We start from the raw sequence: 24,605 nt of genomic DNA, 5'->3' as shown, positions 1-24,605 counted from the left end.
CTATTTCTGCCATGTATGGGATTTTATTATTGTCTTAATAGAGTTATCTCCTTTATTTCCCCACCTCTTATTTCTTCAGCTTGTCATGAACATTTTGAATTCTAATCCTTCCTCACAGTGTATTTACAGCTCCTCCAGATTGGTGTCAGTTGTGAATTTAATCAGTTTACTTTTTGTTCCGTCATTTACGTCATTAACAGGAGGGCTGGATAAAGCTGAATAGACGAACTTCTACACCCAAGGCAGGCTGCTTTCCCTGTTGGGAACTGACAGTTTCCAAACTGGCTCAGATTTCCTGCCATCCCCATACCTGCTTTATAAGAATGTGATCAAGACTGGTATTTTCCCCAGCTTGTGTGTAAGAATGTCATGAGAGAGTAGTTAAGATATTTAGCAAAGTTTGTTCAGATAATCACCTACTTCTCTATATGCAAGACTGATTATTCTGCTGTAGAAAGGAAATAAAAAGTTCCTGATGTCTTTTATCCATTTTTCTTTCTGACATTCTATCCATTCCCTTTCAGGTGAATGCAAGAAGTTTGCCTCTTTTAGAGGTTTTTCTGTGGCTGTGACTCCTGGATTAAGCTACACTTGTCATTACAGGATTTTCAGACCTCATAGGAACCAAAATAATTTACTGGCCTATCTCAAAGAATCTTCATTACTGTCATTACCCTGGGAGAAGCAAAATGTCTTTGAAGAGCTGCCTGGCACTAAGTAGTGTCTGAAACCTTAAGCATACAAAAACTAATAAAAAGCCACCATTTAAGTGCACATCCCCACATTGCTTACTCCCTTCTGCCAAAAGAGCCAATAGAAGCAAGGATTAGGTTAATTCATGCTAGCTAGACTAAATAAATTTCCAGAGGTTCCCATTTCTGACCCTCTTATTTCTTGCAAGCAGCACCTGTTTGTGAAAATCTCCCAGTTCACCCATGTTCCTCACCACTTCATTACAACTGCCAGTACTGAAAGCACACCTTGCCAAAACCAGGAAAAATAAACTAATTCTTAAGTTTGCATTTAAATGTAGAATCATAGGTGTTTGCCAAGTCACTAGATAAAGTGAAATCCCTTGATGCTTTGTTTACCAATTCAGGAGGATCTTGGTGCTCCCATGCCCCATATGAGAGACCCCATTAGCGTTAAAATCCTGCAGGCACTGTGGGCTCTGCTCTGCACTAGAACTCAGCAGAAGCTGAGAGCAATCCTGTTCCAGGAGGACAAAAGCCCACCTGGATTTAACACCAGGAGCAGCTCCTGCTCTGGTGAGAGCCCAGCAAAGGGAAATGTGTGTGGAGGGAGGGGTTGGTCACTGGCCCTGGATGGAGACAGCCCTGGGCTTTTGCTGGAGTCAGCACTCAGCAGCATCTGGGAGGATCCTCGTCCCTGAACACAGCAAGGTGCAGGAGAGCCCTTGAACTCCTGGAGGCTTTCTCAGAGCAGCTATTTCACCTCAAATGGCATGGTATGCTACTATAGGATAAAATAATAAAAAAAGGTATGGCTTATCTATGTCAGATACCCACCTCCACTGAAAATTGTGTCATTCAGGACCTGAGCCTCTGAGTACTTACTAAAACAGTTTGTTGTAAAATCTTTGAATTTGTATCTTTCAGAACAGCAGAAATTATAAAATTTGAAAAATGCAACCTTTTACAGAATAAAAATAATTTTTATGGTAAACTGGCTCCCCCCCTTTTAGCCATATTTATCCCAGTGGCTGACTTTTTTGAGAATAACTGAAACCCTGAGAGACTGATGAAGTTTAACAATGTGTGTTCATTATATCCACTTTTGTTCTCTTGGTGAAAACACAGACTCCTAAATCCTATTTAAACTCTGAAGTTTCAGAGGTTCCAGCCCTCATCTGACCTTAACACCTCTTAGTTTTGTGCAGCTTTTGTAAGCCTGTGTATGTGTTTAAATTCTCCCATGGAAAATGGTTTTGGAGATCAGATGTTCAGGATTAAGAACACAACCACTTTTTGCCTTGTTTAAAATCATTTTGACATTTTAGTGGAAGTCATTAATATTGTTTTCTTGTACTCTCAAATGGGCCACAGTATGAGCAAGCCATTTTTAGGAAAATTACATAAAAAGATTTAAATTGTTAAATTATTCACCTTGAGAATGTTAACACAAATATTTTGAAAACTCTGAAGGTTTTATCTGAGGTAAATATTTGCGCCTGAATTCCTCCTCTGGGAAGATTAATTTGCAAATAAATAAAATACTAAAATCAGGGGCCATTTTGAGTAAAAGCTTGTAGGAATAGTCACTTCTAGCTGAAGATGCTCTTAGTATTGTTTATATTTACATTCTTTTTTTTCTTTCTTTTAACTGTGGAGTGGAACAAAAACATTCCCCAGTGGTGCCAGGTTTAAGGATCTCCACAGAGGTGCAGCATGGTTCTGTGGGTTCTGATTTCCAACCAGGAGAATCTCACTAGTTCCAGCCCAGCAGCACAAAGGATTTGAGCATCTCTGAAACTGGATGTTTGGTTCTAGAAAAGCAGAGGATAGATAGGAGGCAAACACATGAAGGCACTCTGCTTTTATCAGCTGCGATGTCTGCATTAATGGGCAAGACTGAGAATGCCACCTGCTTACAGAAAGGCTTTCAACTCATAGGGCATGGAGTTCTTAATAGTATTCCATTAGATATAATGAGGTACGCTGGTGCAGATTTCCCCCCTGAAGTTTGCACGCATTTGTACAAAATAAGGCTCCTGCTGGGGGGTTTTATGAATGTGGAGTCTTTCAGTTCCAGTTAAATAGGATAACCAGCTGCTTTCCAGGGCACATGAAGAAATCCTTGGATTGGTTGTTGTCGCTACTCTCAGCATTAGCATGCCTGCAAAAAAAAGAATAAAAACACAGAAATATTTTACTGTAACCTTCTTGAAGGGAAAGCAATCCTTTGAATGCCTCAGAAATTGTTCTAATAGATGCAGGGGGGAAAAGAAAGGATAAAAATCCATTTTCTTTGTCCCTTGATTTTGTTACAAACCTTCTTTCCATCTTCAGCCTCCAGGTCTCCCTCTCATCTGTGTTGTCACTTACAAGACTTTATTCCCCAAACCTGCAGATGTTATTAAATTTGAGGATTATAAGGTTAGGTCAGACATGGTAGAAGCCAGATATGGATTGGATGTTTTTATTAGAGGATTACCAAATTTTGTTAACAGGAGTATGCCTGAGTAATTCTACTGGAAGCTCTGCTGTGCTTGTTATGAAACATCTGATCCTGAAGCAGATACAGAGCTGCACCATGGCAAGGCCCACGTCTCTTACCATGCCAAGGACAGGTCATGTTCATGACGTGTAAAGCTGGCTCAGTGCAAACTATGTATAATAGTTTCACTGGAAAAAGTGTAATGGTTGTGGAAGAGGTACCTCACCATAAAATCCCAAATATCCCAACGACTTGTTTACTTCAGAATCCTTTTCCACTGCTGGTACATGTTTTAGACAACAAAATAAAATAAATATACAAGGTGTGTACTTCAATGTTAGTATCAAATACAGTAAAAATATCTAATGCTTTTATAACTTGCATATTCCTAGTATATGACACCAAGATCTTAAGCAAACTTGCTACTCCTAAGGCATGAGATTATGATGACATTAACTCTGTAAATTTCACTATACTGGTGTGTTTGTGAGTGAGGGGCTAACTCAAGCTAGAGAGCTTAAAGCAAGAAATCAGATGAGGGTGTTGATGAAGAATAATAAATAATGTGACTCCGGAGACACCATTTTCTCACAGTGATGAACTTGCTCAACAGAGGTCACCCAACAGCTACTGAGGAGGAAACTTCTACTCTTCTTTCAAGTGGAAGGTGACTGAGGAAATTTCCAGAAGCTATGAACAGTTTGCATGACAACTTGTACCCTGCTGTGTTGTGTTCCCTGATAGGAAGCTCCTGTGCAGCCATTTGCTCCCCTCTAGCAGGAGGGCAGAGATAATTGGAAGGGCAAAAGCAAGAAAACCCATGGGATGAAATAAAGACAATTTAAGCAGAGGTGGGACATAGGGGCAAAGAGAGCCTGTGATGAAAAAGCAGTCACTGCTCACCAGCAGACCATTGCCCAGCACTGCCTGCAACAGCATCTTTGGAAACGCTTCAGTCCCTCCGTTTATTGCTGAGCATGATGCCACGGGATGTGGAACATCCCTTGGGTCGCTTGGGGTCAGCTGTGTCCCCCCCGGCTCCTTGTGCACCCCAGCCTGCTTTTGCTGATGGGGTGGGATGAGACAGAAAAGATCTTAACTCTGTTGTAAGCACTGCTGAGCAGTGGCTAAAACACCTCTATGTTATCAACAGTGTTTCGGCCGTAAATCCAAACAAAAGCACCGTACAAGCTACTTTGAGGAAAATTAGCTCCATCTCAGCCAGACCCAATACCCCTGCAATAGGGCATAGCCCTGTACAGAGAGGAACAACAGAAAGCAGGGGTGTGAGTCACAGATAATGCAGTTTGCAAGTCCAAGAGAAAAGTGAAGAGTATTGAGTAAGGAATTTGTGTTGTACTTCCAGGCATACCTTTCCTTCTGCTACAGGGCTGAATTACTGCTGCTGGAATAATAAAGTCCACTTGATTTATATGAGCAGATTCCTAATCACTTAATAAAGCACTCAAAAAGTTATTTGGTAGAGTGGAAAATTATTAACTGGCTGAAGATCCAGCAAGCAGCATCTGTTTCATAGTAAAAACTTGACTGGGAGAACTGGCCCAAGAATGCCCATGTTCAGTGCCAGAAAAATTATTTTTTTCTAGTTTTAAAGTTATTCCCCACTTGGGTCTACAAGGAAAGGGAAAATTCAAGTCCATGTATATAATTTGAAATTGTAATTAGTAGCATAAATGAACATTTGCTGTTTATACTAGATTTCTGTATTTTCTTGCTGTGAATTAGTCATAATCCTGTTCCACTCTGAATCCCATCATCAGTTTGAGCTTTCATAGACTCACAGAATAACCTGTATTGGAAGGGAGCCACAAGGATTGTAAAAGTCATACTCCTGACCCTGCATAGGACACTCCAAAAATCCCACCGTGTGCCTGGGAACATTGAACAAATGCTTCTGGGGTCCTGTCACGTCAGACTTGGTGCTGTGACTACTTCCATGGTGATCCTGTTCCAGTGCCCAGCCATCCTCAGGGTGAAGAACCTTTGATATCCAATCTAAACCTCCCACCTCTCCTAGCTCAGAGATGGCTATGAAGTCTTCCCTGAGTGTGGCTATTCAGTTTATTAAATTCCACTTGTCTGTTTCTGCAGGAAGGATGAGTATCTTTCGCCTTGGCTATGGATATTTACTCATGTTTTTGACTGGATCTAAGATGGAACAGTAGGATTCTTAGGGGTTTCTCTGATTTAATGGGTAATTGTTAACATCAAGATAGCTCTCACAGTGTCCAGATGGGTGAGGACTTTAAAATCAGCTTTGGGAGAGTTCAACTAGAATTTCATTATGGAATTTAGATTTTAAGAAACCTCACATCAAAAGTTAAGTTTCTCTACAAGGTAAAATAGAGCATGCACACTCTATGTAATCACATAGTTACATAGCTCCTCATTATAGCCCTACAGTCTCATTTTTCAGACAGTAGAAAAGAATCTGTGTTTTGAACACTTCTGGTGTTGATAATTGCTGTATGTAGCTTTATCAAAGAATATTGTCATGTCACAAAAGGAAATACGGTCCTAAGATTAAAAGACAGATTCATATTCTCTAAGCATTTTAGTCTTTCTTTTGACATGGAATTAAGAGTCTAGCCTCCTCTTACCTCCAATTTGCCCTTCTTCAAAATGTTGATAATGATGACTCACTTTCTCATGGGGGTACTTTGAAGCTTAGATGAAGTCTGAGTTGCTTCTGACACTGAGAAAATTGATGTCAGAAACTGCAATATTGGAATACTAATCTTTCAAGGCTAAGATAAATAATTGTCCCCAAATGAAAAGCTATTTTCTCTGCAAATTTTTTCCCTCTCTATAATACTCTTTGAGTTAGTAGAGTCCAAACTTAATATAGACAACAGAGGAGACAGTGGACACTGCTTGCTTAAGTAAACAGCAGCCAGAGCCCAAATTATTAGTAAATACTAAGGCTTCATTTATGTTGAATAACACTGCAATCCAACAAATAAATGAGCCATCAAGTTTGAATTTATGTAGCATACGAAACACATTAAAGCCATCTGACCATGACAAAGGCCTTTTCTGCTGTGAATAATGAGGCCAACACATTAGAATATCCTTTAGATGAGACATTAAACCCAAGGTCCTTTCTGTTTGTCTTTGATGGCTCTTCAGGTGGAAGTTAAAGACTCCGTGGCATTTCACTAAAACCACAGAAAATCTCTGGCCCCCAGTGGTACTACTTTCCAAGTAAATAAATAAATTAAATTAAAAAGTTAGAATATCCAAGGCTGTGTATGAGTTGAATATCATCGACGAAAATGCCAGTTTTCCTCTACATGAGGGCAGTGAGAAAAGTTCTCTTGTTTCACAGAGAGGAAGGTGAGTGTGCCTGGTATAAATATATGTCTTTAAGAGTCCTTTGGGATTTTGAGAGTGTAAAGCACAGAAAAATACTTAGTACTCATCAGTAACAAAAACTGTGATAAAGGAGAACAAATCTAAGCCATATATGATATGTGTGCATGTATCTATACTTACATAACTAGACATACACTTTTACATGTGTAATTTCCAAGAAATGGGTTGGAGACAAACAGAAAATATGGCTGAAAAATTTTTTACCTCAGCCTGTATACGTGTGATTCACTTTAGGAAGTCCATCTTGATTTTCGGCTTCTTTTATGTAATACCAATGATTTTGCATCACTTGAGATAGTTTAGCTATGCCTTTAGTCTGAGCCTCAGTAAATGTTTATAACTTAGTGAAAAACCAAGCTCTTGTTCCCTGAGCCTGCATCTTAGCTGTGTAGTTTCACACCAGCTTCTAAGCATTAGACACTCATAAGTAAGAGGCACAAGAGGTCATGTGAAAGGTAAATTTCAGACTCCTCTCATAGATGCAGATGTACTATTTTATTGTTATCAAGCTGACTGGACTCATCCATTTGAATTTAAAAGAATTATAGAGAGAACGATCCTCTTGAAAGAAACACAAGAATTAGATTAGAACTGAACCCCCTTAGCAGCAGAGATAATAAAGCCTTTCATGAAGAACTGACTGATGAATCTGGGCATCATTCAATATTCTGAATAATGAGCCACTTCTTCCGTCTTGCTGAGAAACATATGGGATGTGAGGAAACCAGCTATAAACCCAGCCGTGTCTGTCCCATCCGGCATCCTCTCTGCTGGAGGCAGGGAACTGCTGCCTTATGAGGAAGGATGGTTTAAGGAAAACCCTGGTATTCAGTAAAAGCAAGCTCAGTCTTTGTGAGCCTTACGTGGTTTGAAGCCCCTGTTTTATCAACAGGAATGCCACAGAGAGCTGTGGTACCTGTCCAACAGGGATTAATGCTGGCTGTTTTAGGGAATCCATCGTGTTTCCCGCTTTTATTGTGTATCTACTCAAAACTTCTGATGCCATGGAAATGTCCCACAGGTTGTGCTATACAAGAGAAGAGAGAGTAGCAACAGGTGAGCAAAGTAAATATCTAACAGTGACACTTCTTCACATTGATTTCATTGACTTTCATTTCATTCATGCCCACGTTAGGGACAGGAAGTCTAGTAATGAGGACTGAAAGCACATGCTGCCTTTTCTGACTAGTCTGACATACAGGGGATACATCTACCCTATGAATATATCAAATGGACTTTTAAACCATGCCACTTATTTCCTGAAAATAATTAAAGGTGCCATTCTATTCTAAAGGGCCACATCCATCCTGTGCTTTGTGATGGCCACTTTGCACAAGGTAACTACAAATCTTGTAACTAGCTTGTGTAACATTCAAAGCAACAGTGGAGATTTCTTTTTTTGAGGATTTCTTCAAAACCTAGGTGAACACAGAAAAGAATTTGTCTCTTCAAATGTAGCTCACTAATATTTCAGTGAGCTGAAAATTTTGTCTAGTCTTCCATTTTATCTGCTTTGGTATGATTATGGACCCTTCCAAGCATTGCTTGGAGAGCTTTACTGTATGCCATAAAATATTTAATATTTTCAACATGAGGTATTCAACTTAAAAGGTTTATTTTTAAAGTTACTGATTCCTAAACTTCCTTTTCTTTGTCTCCTTAAGTGCTGCCCAAAAAAAACTTGGAAGCAGGATGCTCCCAACATAGGGTCTGTGATATATGAGTGGATTTCTTGGACTCCATTCAGACGAAGGTAGTGATAGACATCCGCCCAAAAAGCAATTAACTGCAATGTATTTAGAGAGACAAAATAATTCAGTGGTGATTTACCACCTCAAAAAAGGTTTTGTCTTAGAAAAAGTGTTTTTATTTGTTGTGGATTTTTTTCAGATGTTTTACTCCCAGTTTTCAAGAATTAAGAAAAAGAGAAGTTGCAAGTTATTTTACCATATAACACAGACAACAATATGTAGAAGTAATTAATAGGGACATTTGAAGGGAAAACAGGGTCGGACCATTAGCCCCTAATAAAATGCATCTGAGTTGATGAATTATTTTAATGGGACAGAATGACAAAAAAGGGACTGTTTCACCTAAGCAGGGACAGCTGGTCCCTCTGACAAGGATACATTGCTGTCTTGTGGAGTCTGCCAGCCAGCAAGGCTGAAATAATAGCACTGAGAGAGGTGTGAATGCTCCTCGTTCACCTAAATTGAGAGGTAATATGAAGTCTAATTATGAACACTTGGTATTAACTGCTTCATGTCTGAAGGCAGACAGCAGATCAACTGCCCTCCATCATGTCCAGGGAAGGTCTGCTTTGATTTTACAGATGGTTGCGCATCCCGATGCCACTGTGCCAGCTGTGCCAAACAACATCCAACTAACAACTGTCCCTAGCAGAGGGTTTTGATCCCTATTTCTGTTCCTAGGCAATGGGAGCTTGAGACAAAATTTCCATCTGGGGACCAAACTGTGTTTCTCAAAAGCAGAGCTCTCCCTTACCATAGCCGGTGGTGCCAGGCAACAGCTGTGGGGGGGCCTTTACAAGCTGTACCCGCACAAGATTTCTACACCTGCACAGAAGATTTCTACACCTGCACAGAAGATTTCTACACCTGCACAGAAATTTGCCCTCACTGCAAGGCCCGTGGTGCAGGGCAGCCCTGGGAGAGGGGCTCATCCTGCTGCCCACTGCTGCCAGGGACAGCCGCCCGCTGCGGGGCTGGAGGTGCAGTCACAGCGCGGAGACTGAACCATCTGCCAGCGTTCAAAGCACGACAGGTGCGATCACAGGATTTTGGTGACTAATTGCATAATTTACTTTCATACAACATGTTTGTGTGAGGGGGAGAGAGGCGGATTAACTTAGCTGGCAAACATTTCTCCAATTGTTTGAAAGGTGGTTGTAAAATGGCTATTTTGTCTTGCATCTAGCCTGCTTCTGAGAAAAAAAGTGCTTAGATTTAAAAATATTTTCTAGATGGGGATGGGATGGCACAGGAGGCTGAGACTAAGGCTGCTGAGGCTTCATTTGTAAGTCACACAGCCAGGGCTAGTGAGGAATGCAAGGCACTGACCCTTTGCTGGCTTTTGTGAGCTGGAAACCAGAGTTCAGTTCCAAGAGAAATAAGGACCTGATGCTACTTTCACTTAAACAGTAGTCCAAGCATGAATCTTAAGCACCATATCGCAAATCCTCAGTGCTATTTTTAGGAAGTGTCCTGGCACCCAGGAGATGAAGGCAGGCAGGATTGGAGAGCCAGTGTCTGGTGTTGCCTGCAGAGCCAGGCTGAACTGCACTGTCACTGCAGCACTAACTCATCCTGATGCTCAGTTTCAAAATGAGTAAGTGGGGAGCATCTCCTATGCGCAACAGTAAGGAAAAAACCAACCCAAAAGCAAAAGCAAAACAAGAAAAAGCATGTGGGAGGGAGGGGAAGGAAAAGGATGGAAAAGCTAAGGAAAAACCAAAAGAGCAAACATAAATAGAAAATCCATGCCAAAACCAAAGCCTTTGGTCGCCTGATCAAAACAATTTTGATCAATATAGCTATTCTCAGAAGTGCCCTCTTTCAAAAAGCAGCCAGCTTTCTAACAAATAAATAATTGCTCTGTGGTTTCCTTCCAAAGCTTAAATTCAGCTTTCTAGAGTAAGATGAAAAGCTAATTTTCTAGAAGTTTAACGTGTTTGTGTAAGCATGTCAGGTGAAATAAATGACATTGATATTCAGTGTGTATATAGGTGGCACCAGCTCCCAGAACTCTCTCTTTTTTTCATCTTACTGGAACATTAACTTATGCTCCTGAGGGCTATGTAGAATGCAGAGTGAGAGTGTGAACTTAAAGATAATTTATCATAGCTTTCTCCTTGTATCATTCTCTTTTCCTAACCTTTTCCAAATCAGAATACAGAGCAGAGGGAGTTTGCTTTTGCCTTAGATGCTTCTAACTGCACCCATGCACGTTCTTACTCAAATCAAACCTTTGCATCCTGCAGATTGGCTTCTCAGCATATTCCCTTGGTAAGTAGAGGAGTGGACGTTTTACCATTATAACTGGATCACAGGAACCTTAAAAATTGATCTTTTGAAGAACTCAAGTAACTGCAAAACATACCAAGATCTATAGTAAGAGCAGAGAAGGGATTTCATAGGAATATATCTCATCCAGTCTAGCAAGAACTGGCAAGGTGACAGAAAAGATCAAGGAGCACCATTCTTTACTCCTTGCTCTAAACAACTGTGAGCAACAGCTCTGGAAAGGCTTGGACTCCCTTTTTATTATGCACTTACATATTAAGTGTGACAGAGGTGTTCTACTAAATGTGCTACAAAACAGAAATGTTAGTGACAATGTAGATTAGGAAGTGCTGGCACCCTGTTTCCCTCTTCTATTAATAATTAATACCCATAAATTAATCTGCATGAATTACTTAAACTTTTAATTTGACTTTCTAGTAGAGCTTAGTTTTTCAATTCACATTTTGCAGAATGGAAAACTGAGGTGTACATATATTACGACATTTTTCTCCCTGATCTACTGTTGAGTTAAAAAAAAAAAATAAGCTGCTGATTACTGTCCTACAGCACTGAGCTGCCTTTCCTCTTTTTTTTTCCCTTGATGCTATTTTTGTTTGTATGTTTAGGTTTTTATTTGTCTGTTTGTTTGTTTGTTTTAGTTGGGGTTTTTTGGTTGTGTTGGTTTGGTTTTGGGTTTTGTTTGGTTTGAGTTTTTTGTTTGTCTGTCTTTATTATAGGAATAGCAGTGTTTTAATATCTAATGTTGCTGATTAGCATCAGCTTTGGAGATGTCTGGAGATGGCAGATTACATAGCTTTATTTCAAAAATAAAGTGTTCTAAAGTGTGATGTATTTTCCTGTATTTTAGTTTTTTGTTCTTTATTTGTACATGATGTTAAAGATGGAAGTAGGAGTAGCTGCAGAAAAAGTAGCAATCAATGAGCAGGAGGATGCCTGGCCCTTCAAGAAATGTGATTCTGGGTGCTGCAAATGCCCCTGAAGTACTGGAATCCAAAGTTATTGTACATTTGTCTTTAGTTCTGTTTATAAGAGAACGAGGCAGAACTTGTCATAGGAGAACATCCTGCAAATTTGCTTTTATGACCTTTACTTCTGTCCATCAGGGAGCCAAACCATGGGGATAATCTTAGACAGCCTTATTGAACAGTCTTGAACCCATATAAACATGCAATATGTGGGCAAAAACAAGCACAACAGAGAAGTCTTTGAAACATAAACTGATTATGCAAGGGGATGAATGATTGTGTGCCGACTATGGGCACCCACAGTGCTACACACTGCTCTTCCACCCATAGCTATTCCTGTAAGAAAAAAGCCATTTCACAAAAGCTTGCTGTTAAGGGGACTGAAACAGTAAAAGTCCAACCAGCGTGGGCTGGGGAGTGTGTGCTGCACAAAGGTGACTATGCCAGCTATGTGAGATTGTATCGCATTGTGTCATGAACAAAGGTGTGTGATAAAATAAAATGTGGAGAATGCAAGCTCTATGATTGTCTCAGAAAACAGGTTGCTGACTGCTGAAGGCTTTGAGAATATTCTCAGGAAAGTTTGATGATACATTTGTTCCATTCTTGCAATTTCTCCTTACTCATAGGTTACTGGCCGTCATCATCAAACTTGCAGCCCAAACAGGTAGTCTCTGCCAAGATGTTGCACCAAGAACACCTTGGTTCAGTACAAATAACTAAGGGAGGAACTGATCATCTTTGTATCTCCCTCTTTTAAAGGGAAAGGACTGTGAGACACTGATATTCTCAGCCTGTGAGTCAGTTTGCCTAGTCTTTGCATGGTTTTCTGCCCATCCTTCTAATGATGACATGCTTTTCCATGACCTTCAGATTCTAGGAAGTTTATGATAATAGGAGCACACAAATATCAGTCCATGAAGGTTTATAAGGCAGGAGGATGGAGAAGGGGAGGATTCTAGAAAATCCATTAGATTGTGGAGGTTTTTATGGGGATAGAGTTAAATTTCCTTTATTTTAGGTGATGCGAAACAATGCTTTGGATTTGTGCTGGGAACAGTGTTGATGACACAGAGATGTTGTAGTTACTGCTGAGCAGTGCCTATACAGTGTCAAAGGACCTTCCTGTTTCTCATCCCATCCCACCAGTGAGCACTCTGGAGGTGCACAAGATATTGGAAGGAGGCATGGCAGTGACAGAAAGATATTCCATACCCGACAGCATCACGCTCAGCATATAAAAATGGAAGAGGAAGAAGTGGTGGGTGGGCTGCGACTTGGGGATTGGCTGGGTACCAGTGGGTTCATGGTGAGTGATTGTTTTCATTTGCATCATTAGTCTTTCTGGGGTTTTATCTTCCTCTGTCTTTGTTATCTTCTTCCCATCTTTTCCTTACTTTTCACAAACTTTTATTATTATATCATTTTAATTATTAAACTGTTCTTATCTCAACCCACAAGCTTTTTTACACTTTTGTCCCTTCTCATTCTCTCCCCATCCCACTGGTGGATGGAGTGGGTGAGTAGCTGTGTGGTGCTTAGTTAAACCATGACACATGGACAATGGTTTTCACATAATTTCATTTGCCATAAACAAAGGATGCTTGTTTATATCCAAGGATCTCAATTTATTAGATCCTTCATAATGTAATCACTTTAGTGTGCCTTAACCATCCTATGCAAAAGTTGATTTCCAAAGCAAAACCGGTGTCTGCAAGCAAGGAGAGCCTAAGAAAGAAAGAGGCCTCACACCGTGTTCCCACCCAAATCTTCAGCTGCTTTTTTCAGCTCTGTTGTCTGGCTTACCAGGAATCATTATGCTGCCCAAACTAGGAGAGAACAAGGTGTGTAATATGTCTGTCTGTGTCCAGAGAACAGGGCTGGCAAAGAAGTCACAACCACTCAGCTCTGTGGTTGCTCTGAGCTGGCAGATGAGGCTATTGCCAGTCTAACAGGATTCCATTAGAGTTGTTGGCTTGCTAGCTCTATCAGTATTATCTATTTACTTATCTATCATTATGATAGAAATTATACAGGAATTATAACAGGAATATTCATGCATGCACTTTTTTTTCTTTCTTTGTTCCCCATCATACTTCCTATAGCATCAACACCTTGTTAACAAGAATGAGGTTAGGGCTTTTATAGATTGATCTCTGAGGAACAGTATGCTCAATGCCATGAAAATATGGCTGAATAATAACCAGCAACCTTAGAAAGTAAAGTCCAAGGCTTGGAATCTGAATGTGCTCATCAGAACACTTTTACTAGAGGTAACAAGTGATTTATATACCTATGTATATAAAGCTTGATTTGAGAACTGTCCTGGGACATGTTAAGTTCACATCAGCTACTGCCTAAATATAGTGCCCGATCTATTATCAAGGTGTAACAAGGATAGCCTTGCATGTGATATATGCATACAGCTTTAAAATATCCTTGCTATAGATGTTCCTCTGTTCCAGGTATTTGACCTGCAGGGTGACAACAATTCACAGCATTTGAAATCTGACTTAGATTTTCTAAGTGCATGTGGCAGTTCAAAACTCCATGGAGGTTGCTTAGATGAAGATTGAGTATTAGATACTATGGCAAGCAGGCTCCAGAGGCAGTTTCTATGCAAAGGAAGATCAAGTACAGTCTTTTCTCCTTTCAAAGCAATGCAGTTTTTCTCTGAGGCTTCCAGCCTCTATGGTTATCACACTAAAACTGAAAACATTTCACCCTTGCATGTGCATAGCATGAAATCTTGTGGGCTTCAGCTAAGTTGCTTCCTCACTGGCAGGTACATAAAGGAGTGTAAGGAGACAGCATGGATCCAATGGTGAGCTGACCAAAGAGGCTGTGAGTGAATACTCATTGCCTCTTATGTCCAGGGGTTTCTATCCCCCACTCCTTCTCAGTTTTCCTGTGGTAATTGGAAGATTATAGCCACTGCCTGCAATGCCTTCTGGTGCATGGATATGACAGAAGAGGTAGTGCATTCCCTCCTTAGCTTTCATAGCATGAACTAACACAGCAGCTTATGGACTGATGTATTAATTTCAGCCACCACTGCACACATCCAAGGGAGGGATGCCAGACATTTTCCATAGACCACAAAGTGCAGCTGATACTTGGTCACTCTCTTGAGTTCACTGACACCTCAAGAGAGGATAGAAGCACAGCTACTACTAGAAGAGGTCCTTGTCTCTGGTAGAGGACAGCAAGATAGTTCCTCCAAAATATCCTCCAGAGTGACACTGTATTTGGGTCTTGGTAACGTTCTTGGATTTTCAGTGTTTCAGAAACTTGCCTCTGTGCGTCTCTTTTCCTTCTGCAGGTCTTCCACCCGCAGGTCAGCCTGGATACTGCAGCTGAAGTGTGACCTGCACTTTGTGGCAAAACTAGCCAGAGCAGCAGTTAATTCCTATATTTCCAGCAAAAGGCAAGGAGAACCCTGGCTTTACTTTGGCAAGTAAGACTCCCCAGAGTCAGGGACTGCTGGTGAGAGGCCCATATCTGAGACACAGCCATTTCAGCATAGGAGGAAAAGTGCAGCTCCTGTATCTCTCACATCTGGATTCACCTTCTCGTGGGCATAACATGAAGTACTCATGGTTATTTTAGCCAGGTGGGTTTTAGAAGAAAGCAAAAAGCGGGAGGAGCTCACAATTTGCAGATGTGGAAACCATTTCTATAAGCAGCAATGTGCTTTGGCCATCTCTTATCAATGTCTTTTGCTAATCTCCTTCAGAAATCAAACGAACTGGGTGAGCACAGAGACTGTGTAGACAAGGAACATCATTTGCAGCAACATTCACACTGTGCTCCTTCTTAGGCTTCAGAGAGGTTTACTCATTAATTTGAAGAGGGTATAGAGGCTCTCTTTGCTGACCTACACTGTATGAAACAAACCACAGTTAGTAAAGTGGGATGGCTAACTTCACTGTAAAGGTCCAAGTTTGTCTTCTCCCTTGTTTGATAAATGGCTGTCATCAGAATTACTGCACTCCCCTAAAGCAATTAGTCATTATTGGATGATCAAAGTATTTATCAAAACTTCAGGTGCAGAGCAATTGATCTTCATTTGGGTTGGAAGGGTTTCCTTGCTGGATTTTGGAGAAGGAATCCGTCAGTGGCATAGCCATCAAACAGAAGGCAGCAGGTATATCCTTGTCAGAGAGATATATGACTATGCAGAAATCCCAGAAGGTGCCAAGAAGTGCAGCTCAGTAGCAGAGGTAGCTATTGTCACCTGGCAAAGCTGTTGGGTTTTAGGAGATAGAAAGAACATTTAACCCACCCACCTACATCAAGACTGCCATAGCTTACCTTAGAGGAATTTTAATTCAAGGATTTATACAGTGGTGGAATCCTGAAATCCTCTGAGTAATGTGCAGTGGTCTGAAATGCTCCTGGTAACAAATGGTGCTCCAGTATTTGCCACATTGAAAACCTACAGAGGAGCTATTTCCACATGATAAGTCTGATCCACTTTTACAGAAAACTTAGCTTTAAGATAAGCAGCCTGGATCAAAAGTAATCTAAAATGTCATTGTAGCTGCATTGTAGCATGAACACAAGCATTGTATTCATGAGCAATACACGCACTTGAGAAGACTTCTCCATGGTAGCTCTGATCTTATATAGCATGCCTTTAGAACCAGTGAAAGGTTATTGATCTTTAAAATACTTAATTTCAAGGTTTTCTGGTATCCTGACTAGTTTGTGACTAGACATAGTGCAGAAACCCTCTTTATAGGTTAACCACTCTTTCCATATGTGAAAGTAAATGCTTACTCAGGAAAGGCAGCTTTGCTCCTCAAGACATCAGTTTCCTCTTGGTATCCAGTAATTCAAGTAAAAATAAATTAAATTCCCCTCTGAACTGGAAATACTATAACTGGGAATTGCCTTCCTTCCTTCCTGGGGCAAGGATTGCAATCAAAGCACCACTCATTTTGACTATTCAATGAACAATTTTTTTTCTAATTAATCTCTTTCTTTTCCTTCCATTTATTTTTTTCCCTACCCATTATTTATTTAAGTTAAAAGGGGTCAGGTTTTGACCATTTTTATAAAAATGGGTACAAATTCAGACTAATCTACTGAATACAGTTGAGTTACTCTGGACTAACAGCAGTATAAATAACAGCAGAACTTGTCATGGTGTTTCCAGATTAATAAACCTAAATGTTTTCCAACTAATGAAATGGCTTGAATATGATCAAGCAGATTTTGCTTTTAATCTGTGAAAGAAAAATGTGTTTGCCTGACCTGTAAAGCAAGTTATGCCAAATTTGATCATGAAAAAGTATTTATGACTAATTTTTAATGCACTGAAAACAACTGAAGTGGGAAATGTTGATACACTAGTGTAACTATGACTGTGGAAATTGAACTAATGCAATAACTAAAACGAATGGGTGTAATGAAAGAATAAACCCATGGAGGCTGGTAATGCCTTAAAATGTTGTGATTTTGAGACTAATGTTTATGGAGAAAATGAAGAAAAAAGTCAGCAGCTACAGCATGTGGCAGGAGTCTTTGCTGACATTTGCAGAGCATCACGGTGTGCCAGCACTGTTATAAGGCGTGTCTAAGAGCAAGAACATCACAGAGTAATGAACTCTGAAGCATAGTGAAAAACAATTACATATGTGGACATAAAGCCCAGCATATTTCTATTGAAATGGCACCACAGCTAATTTAAAAAATAGGCTCAGAATTTTTTCTTGGTGATACACAGTATCTTCCCATTCACTATATTTAAAAAAAAATAACAAAATTCAGTAGGGGGCATATATTTTTGACAGACAGCACAAGTGATGGGGTGCTGACTCTGCATATCTCTGAAAATGGAAGTAATTGTACTGCAAAGTAACATCGGATAAATGCAGAGAAATTGCTTCCACTGAGAGTGGTGTTTTGTTCTGTTTTGAAAGTATCATTTAAATGTTGTTAATAGATCTTCTTAAAAATCAAATATTTAAGGAGGCTTATCTTTAAAATACTACTAGAATTATGATTAGAAAATATATGAATCATTGCTATTCCATAGCACAATTAATTTTCATTGCTATGTTTGTGACCTACTTACAGAGACCACAAACACTAATCTCACTGGATAATTAAGAGTGTAAATATCATTTGTCCAGTCCCCGATGACTGGTCTTAGAAATCCAGTCTTTACATTCAACTTGCAGATAAGAAATCCTCAGTTACATACAGACTTTAATTTTCACATACCACTAATGATTCTTAATACTTGGTTTCATATTTTACACTTAGAATAATACAAACTGTATTTAACATGCAATTAAATATTTTCACCCATAAATTAATTTTTCTAGATGTAGCATTCTGGTGCAACAGTATGTAGATACATTGTACAAAACAGGAAAATATATTTTTCTTCTATTTAGTCTTGGATAAATTTTTTTCATATTTTTGTTTGTGTAAATGAGGTTTTCTTTAAAGCTTACTGCTGGCCTTCTAAATATAGATGTATATTTTGGGATTAGACCAAAGAAATTCCTTTCACAATCAAGAAAATATTTGGCTAAAAGCCATCCTGATTGAGTGATAAAGTAAATGTAGCAATTAAAAATCACACATATTAGTTGCATGTATAATAAATTACATTGGGAGTCATAACAAATGGGAAGTGGCACTACAAATAGACTGAATGTTACAAGCACACAAATTAACAAGAGAAGCAAGAGACAAGGAAAAAATCCATTGCAGTGAATGATAGTTTTATAAAGTATAATAGGAATAGGAGTCCCAGCAATGCTATAAGCTTGTAACTACCTAAAGATAGTAAAAATGTGAATAATTATGAGGGCAGGCAAAGCATTATTTAATTTTGAGTGGCTTCTGTTGGAAAGAAATTGGATGGCACACTTGCTTAACATGAATTGCTTTCAAATTTACCAGTAAACTGTGAATACTGTAGCCATGCATACTCGATACACCTATATTACATGGATAGGTAAATATGCCTTCTGGCCTTAAAAATGCCTCCTAGAAGTATTCCAAAGACAGACCTTGAGTCCTGCTGCATGTTGGTTATTAAATTATTTAAATCAAAGATAACTCAATCTTTGTTGGATATATAGATAGTATAGATAGATAGATAGATAGACAGACAGACAGATAGATAGATAGACAGATAGTTTCAAAGATCAAAGATCCACAATAGTAGTTCTAAAATCATAGGAACTCCAGGAAATATAAATTTAGGGGTGAATCATGCAACAGCCTTCAGTACAAGATCTCAACAGGGGGTGTCAAGATAGTTGTTTTTTTTGTTACTGTGCTCTTACCAGAACTTTGCTCCTTTATCTACCTGTAATTAGACTCCAGGTTCCAATCAATCACCATGTTCTTTACCACTTTTTTTTTTCTTCCTTTAAATATCTGGAATCCAGAATACATGAGTTTCAAGACCAACTTTATAATTTGGTGCAACTGAATAACATGCAAACCTTCAGTAGAGAAACCACAGAGAGCTGCTGCTTGCACCTCCTTCTCCACTGTTTACCATTTTCTCCCTCAATTTGTGATACCCAGTTTTCTGGTCCTCTCTACTCTCTTTACCCAATTAACTATACATGTTTGAAAGCAATGCCAGCCAGGCAGGTCTAGTGATATATGCTGAGACAGGTGTGACATTTTGGACATGGATTTTTCCACCTGTAAGGTGACCAGCTAAAACCAGTTCAACTGAACAATGATTAAAAATTAATCTCTAAGCGCTTCTGTGTGACGGGACCAATACAGGTATTGTTACACTAAACACTCTGGAAGCACTTCAAACTAGGAATTGGAAAAGGAATTGCTTCAGCTACAGGGAATGTTTTCATGCTAGGAATCATTGTACAAGAACTGTTGTTTATTTAAGCTTGTGCCTTATTTTGTCCCGGAGTAATGTTTGTGTGTACATAAGCCATTAGGCCCATCCATGAAGCCCTTATTTGAAATATTCCTTCCCCTAAATCAAGCTATTAGTAAACTGTGGAATAATTTGCAAGCTCATCAAGAAGGCTGTAAATTGCATCAGTCCTGGAGGCCAATCAGTTGTCCCCAGGAGGCACATCCTTCTTAGACTGGGGAGGAGCAATATAGACATAGTTGTATCTTTGGAAAACTTTTCTTGTAGATAAACAAAGGATTTAATTCAAAAGAGCTATTAGCTAATACTTATAATTGATACTAATGTATTTTTAAACTGATGCCTGTTATTATTCTCATATATGCAAAACAGTCTATTTGCATAACATACACACAGAGCTACACAAAACACAGCAGCCTGAGGTTATACATCTTCTTTCCCTGACCCACTTTGTTATCTTTAATGTTTCTTATTACTCTTTTTAGCCTTTTCTATTCTCCTTTTTTCCATGATAGGAACATTATTATCCTTTATCATGGTTTCCTTACTCTTTCTTATTTTCCTTCCTTTGCTTTCTTATTCTCTTTTTTGATCTTCACCTGCCCTATTGTTTCTTCATTTTTCCAAACTCCATCCTCTTCCATGAGGTACAGATATTGAGCAGTTGTCTTATAATCTGGCTGTCCAATCCACTAGTGGTCCCTTGCTTTCACAGAGACTGAATGAAACTGCTACTGCACCTGATCCCACAGAAGAGTGTTTCTCCTGCAGTGATTGTACACCAGTCCCCAGACACTCAGTACTGTGATAAGGAACAACGTCTTAGAAGTAAATAAGGATTGCTGTAGTAGATGTTTCAGGCCCTAGGTTTTTGTTTTGTAAGACTGATGAAAACAGCCTAGGAACTATTAATAACAATTGCAGATAAAAATAAGGCAAGTGACTAGGTTTTATCTCAATTCCACAGTGCATCACCCTCAGGCTTCTTTGTCTCCAGGACATCTGTTACCAGCCACCCCACTCCTATAAATTTCCCTGTCATCCTTGGCATTCGGTCCAACAGTAGAGGTGATGTTTAAGCTCATGGGCACAGCTCTATTCCCTTCAAACCATCAGGAGCTACTGTTCTATGTCCTCCATCTGCTTTTTAGTCTTCACCCCAAGTGTCTAGCTAGCCACACCTCGTGGCACTGCAGCATCAAGTTCTTCCCAGTCCCATCTGCCCTTCTCATTTCCATTTTTGGAGGCAATAGTGCTTCTACTGGCTAAATGCACAAACCTGTATCAGTACACTATTGACACATGCCAGTAAAATGCTATAAAAATGCCATGAACTCTTTATTTTACTTGAGCAATGATGAAAGTCAAAGCACGATTATGTGCATTACTAGTTTCCTGCATGACTGTCTTGATGTAGCTTTTAAAGGAGAGTTTACTAATCACTGAAATGTCATCTTTCTCTACAGGGGAAACTTATGCCAGCATTCTAATAAGAACAAACAGACTGACCCTGCAAAGATATTGACATTCTTCCACACTCTAAGATGAAGTGAATGCTATTCACTGCAAAAATGCTATTTGGCCACCACTTGCTGTTGTCATAGCTCTAGCAAAAATGAGTTGCAGACACTAACTTGAGACGGTAAGAGCAAACATGTGGAAATTACCATCAGAGACTGTTCTGAGAGAGAAAAATTACTGCAAGTGACACAGGGAAATCTGAAAAAGGATTGTATGAAATGAGATTACTCTTCAGCATGTAGCATGCCTAAAGTGGGAAAAAAATTATTTTTTTACAATTTCCTCCTACATTTGAAGAATTATTTTAACAACTAGAAAATACTTCTTTGCCACATAGATGACTTAACATTTGGTAAACAGGTTTTCTTCTAAACTGCCTAATTAAATTTGTCTTGTGTATAATGCAAGCATAATAAATTTCAACTCTAAAGGTCACGTTTTGGAAACTTTATAAGCCACTTAACATCAGAAGCTTGGAAGGAGAATGCTTTCTCAGGCTTTATGACTGCCTTGCAATACTGTAATAGCACTGGGACAGCAGTATCACTGTAATTAAACACCGTTCACAGCAGCCTGGAGAAGCGGAAACACTCTGGTCATCCAAGATGTGTAGCTGAGTAGCACCCTTGGGACAGAGATGTTTATAAGGGTTAACTCTTTCTTTTTGTAATGTGACAGCACCAGCTCCCGCACATACGGCTCAGCCAATAAGCTTGTATTGATATAACGACTGAATTTATACATTTTATCGGTCCAAATTGTTGTACTAATGGAGGATGGAATTCCTAAAGCTGTCTCGTAAGGGATTCAGTCAGTTGAGACTGTTCCCCTCCTTACGCTGCTGTAGTTACACTCCAAAGGCAGAGACAGTGGGATGGGATGTGCCATAGTCAAAGCAGCAGCTACAATTCACCTGGGGTAGATGGGTGGCAGAGGCATACAGAGGGCTCCCATGGGATATAAGCAGCCTCCTAGATGGGATGGAAAAGTTGGCAGACCAGGAACATCCAAAATTGTTCCAAATGAATCCTCTTGGGCCTGTCTGTCAGGATCTCATCACCACAGACACTTTGCATTAGAGAAATCTGCTACTCAGATGCTCCTCTCTGTCTTACTAACTACAGGTTTTTAAGCACAAGTTTGAGAACAATAGGTACATATCCATATGCAATATGAGCTTCTGTGCTCTCTAAGAATTCCTTGGTGGCTAAAGGACAGGACAAACTTTGGGAACTGCTCACACTGATAACTGACATTCTATTCTATGGGGATAAACTCGTATGCAGTCACAAAATCATTGTAATTAAAACTATAGCAATAACATGATTTCTACAGTGTAAAAAAAATAGCTGATAATTTTGGATAAATTATATACCGTTGTCAAACAGCCATCATTTTGGCTGAAAGCAGCTTGGTCCTTATCCAAAACAAAAAAAACTACCTAGCCTGCAGAGCAAGCTATGAAAGTAAAATGTATGAGAGTAGTATGCTCTCTGGAGTGACAACATAGAAACATATTTAGAAAAGTGGCTTTCATATTTCCTTCCTGCATGTTCATTCTACATATCTCTATCCCACAGAAGCTTGTATCTACCAGTAATATTTTCTTCTGTGGTGTCTCTGTGGCCCACATGGAAGGTTTTCACTGTTGCAAGCAGAAGTTTTTTTTAAATCTGAGCTTAAAAGTGAAGCTAAGAGGTTTAGCTGAGAACTACAACAGTCATACTCTCTGGTTTGGGCATGGATGACATTGTGCAATTCATACCAACTACTGAGTAATACTTGTACTGACTTGCTTCATTGCATTTCATAGCTTGTGTTATATTCTGAGTCCAAATCTACGGTACAAAGAGTGGGATTATACTACTGCAGTAACTTTGTTTCTAAGTGTTTTAAAAATTAGGATTTGTTGGACTGTTTACAGTTTACCTGTGTACTTAATGTATTGAAAATAAGTTGCAAACCCCAAGACAGTATTTCTACATGCTACTGAAATGCAGAAAATTTCCTCATGCCCTCCCCCCACTATATATTCATAGTTATGTCTGCCAGATGGTGTGGAGCAAATTATTCTAGAACTCAGACCATGTGAATTTTAAGCAGATGAATATAGCAGTCTGCGCAGCACTTTGCCTTCTTTTATCACTTACTGTAGGGCTGGCCTGTTTGATCATACCCCACAACAAACAAATCTCATTAATCAGTGTTTTCCTTTTTTTTCCCCCTTGGCTGCTTTTTCTTTTCTGTTCACTTATGGAGAATTTCTTTGGAAAGCCCTGTTTTTAGAAGGAGAAAAAATTTTCAATCCGCTTGGTGCTTTTATTTAAAAATAAATTTAAATTAATAATTTATAATTAATTAACTAATCAATTACTTAAGCTTTACAGAACAGTGCCGGTATGATAAAACTGATCAAGAATGCAGTTCCTGTATAAATGAAACTTGGCCTGGACATCTCTGATATAAGTTATCTACTAGTACTCCTTAGCAATTTACATCTCTAGAGTTGAAAGGGCAATGTAATTTAAAATCCATGTACTTTACATTACTAGAACTCTTACTGAAACTGCCATTGAAGATTCTGAATTATGCAATTCAAGTATAGTTACTTCACCACAAATGTCAGCGACACCAGCCAAGCAATAATTCGATGATGTTGCTTAATCTACTTTGCCATGACTGAACTGATCTTGAAGCACTCCTGACTTTTTGTTTTATTTTTAGTTCATAGAGTCATAAAAATATTGGTCAGAAGGGACCTTTGGAGATCATCTGGTCTAACCTCCTGTGTGACTTGGGACTCTTGCCAGTGCTAGATTAGGTTAGTTGTGGCTTTATCTGTATAAATCTTGAAAAGCCCCGAGGATGGAGATTTCACAGTCTCCCTGGGGAAATAATGGTATGAACCTGCTCCTACCTCCTACCCAAGTAGTCCAAACCTCCCTAGCTGAGATCCTTGTTATCCTATCTGTTAATATGGAGGAGAGTTTTGCTTCACCACCTTTGTGACTCCCCTGCAACTGTTGTAGGCTGCTAATAGATTACTGCTTAGCTCTTCCTTGGCAGAGTGAACAAGCTCACCTCCCTCATTCCTAATGGCTGACCACTCCTCCTTGATGCCACAACTGTCCTGGTGACCCTCAGATGGATCCTCTCTACTTTGTCCACTTCCCCTTCAAAGCTGGACACAGACTGCAGATATGCCCTGGCAGCATTTCTCACTGACAGGGTCTGAATGAATCACGCTTTTCACTTTTCACAGCTGTCTTAGGAAAACTGGTACTAATTAATACTGATAGCTAGTGAGGTCCAGTAGATTTCCTGTACTAGGACTTTGAAACATAAAAATCTTTAGTTCTTAGAGAACTTTTGTGGAATGCATAACTTTTAGTACTGTGTTGGTTTTGCTTCTTTACTGTACCAGGGCTGCTTATACTTTCAGGAAGATCATTCCTGTAGGACATTTACCTGGTAGCATGAATATATTGTCCAGTTCTCCTCCAAGCTAAGAAAAAAAGGTAACAAAGTCAATTTACAGGCCAGAGCACTACCAGTTGAGCATATTTCAAATAAATATTGGACAAATATAAAATCTGATTTTTGTTTTCCTTAAAAACTTCTTTG

This window comes from Pseudopodoces humilis, chromosome 6, assembly GCF_049639895.1.
Source record: "Pseudopodoces humilis isolate 2021_Gansu_Grassland_sample_001 chromosome 6, ASM4963989v1, whole genome shotgun sequence".
Classification (NCBI taxonomy): domain Eukaryota; kingdom Metazoa; phylum Chordata; class Aves; order Passeriformes; family Paridae; genus Pseudopodoces; species Pseudopodoces humilis.
This window is presented reverse-complemented; position numbering follows the sequence as displayed.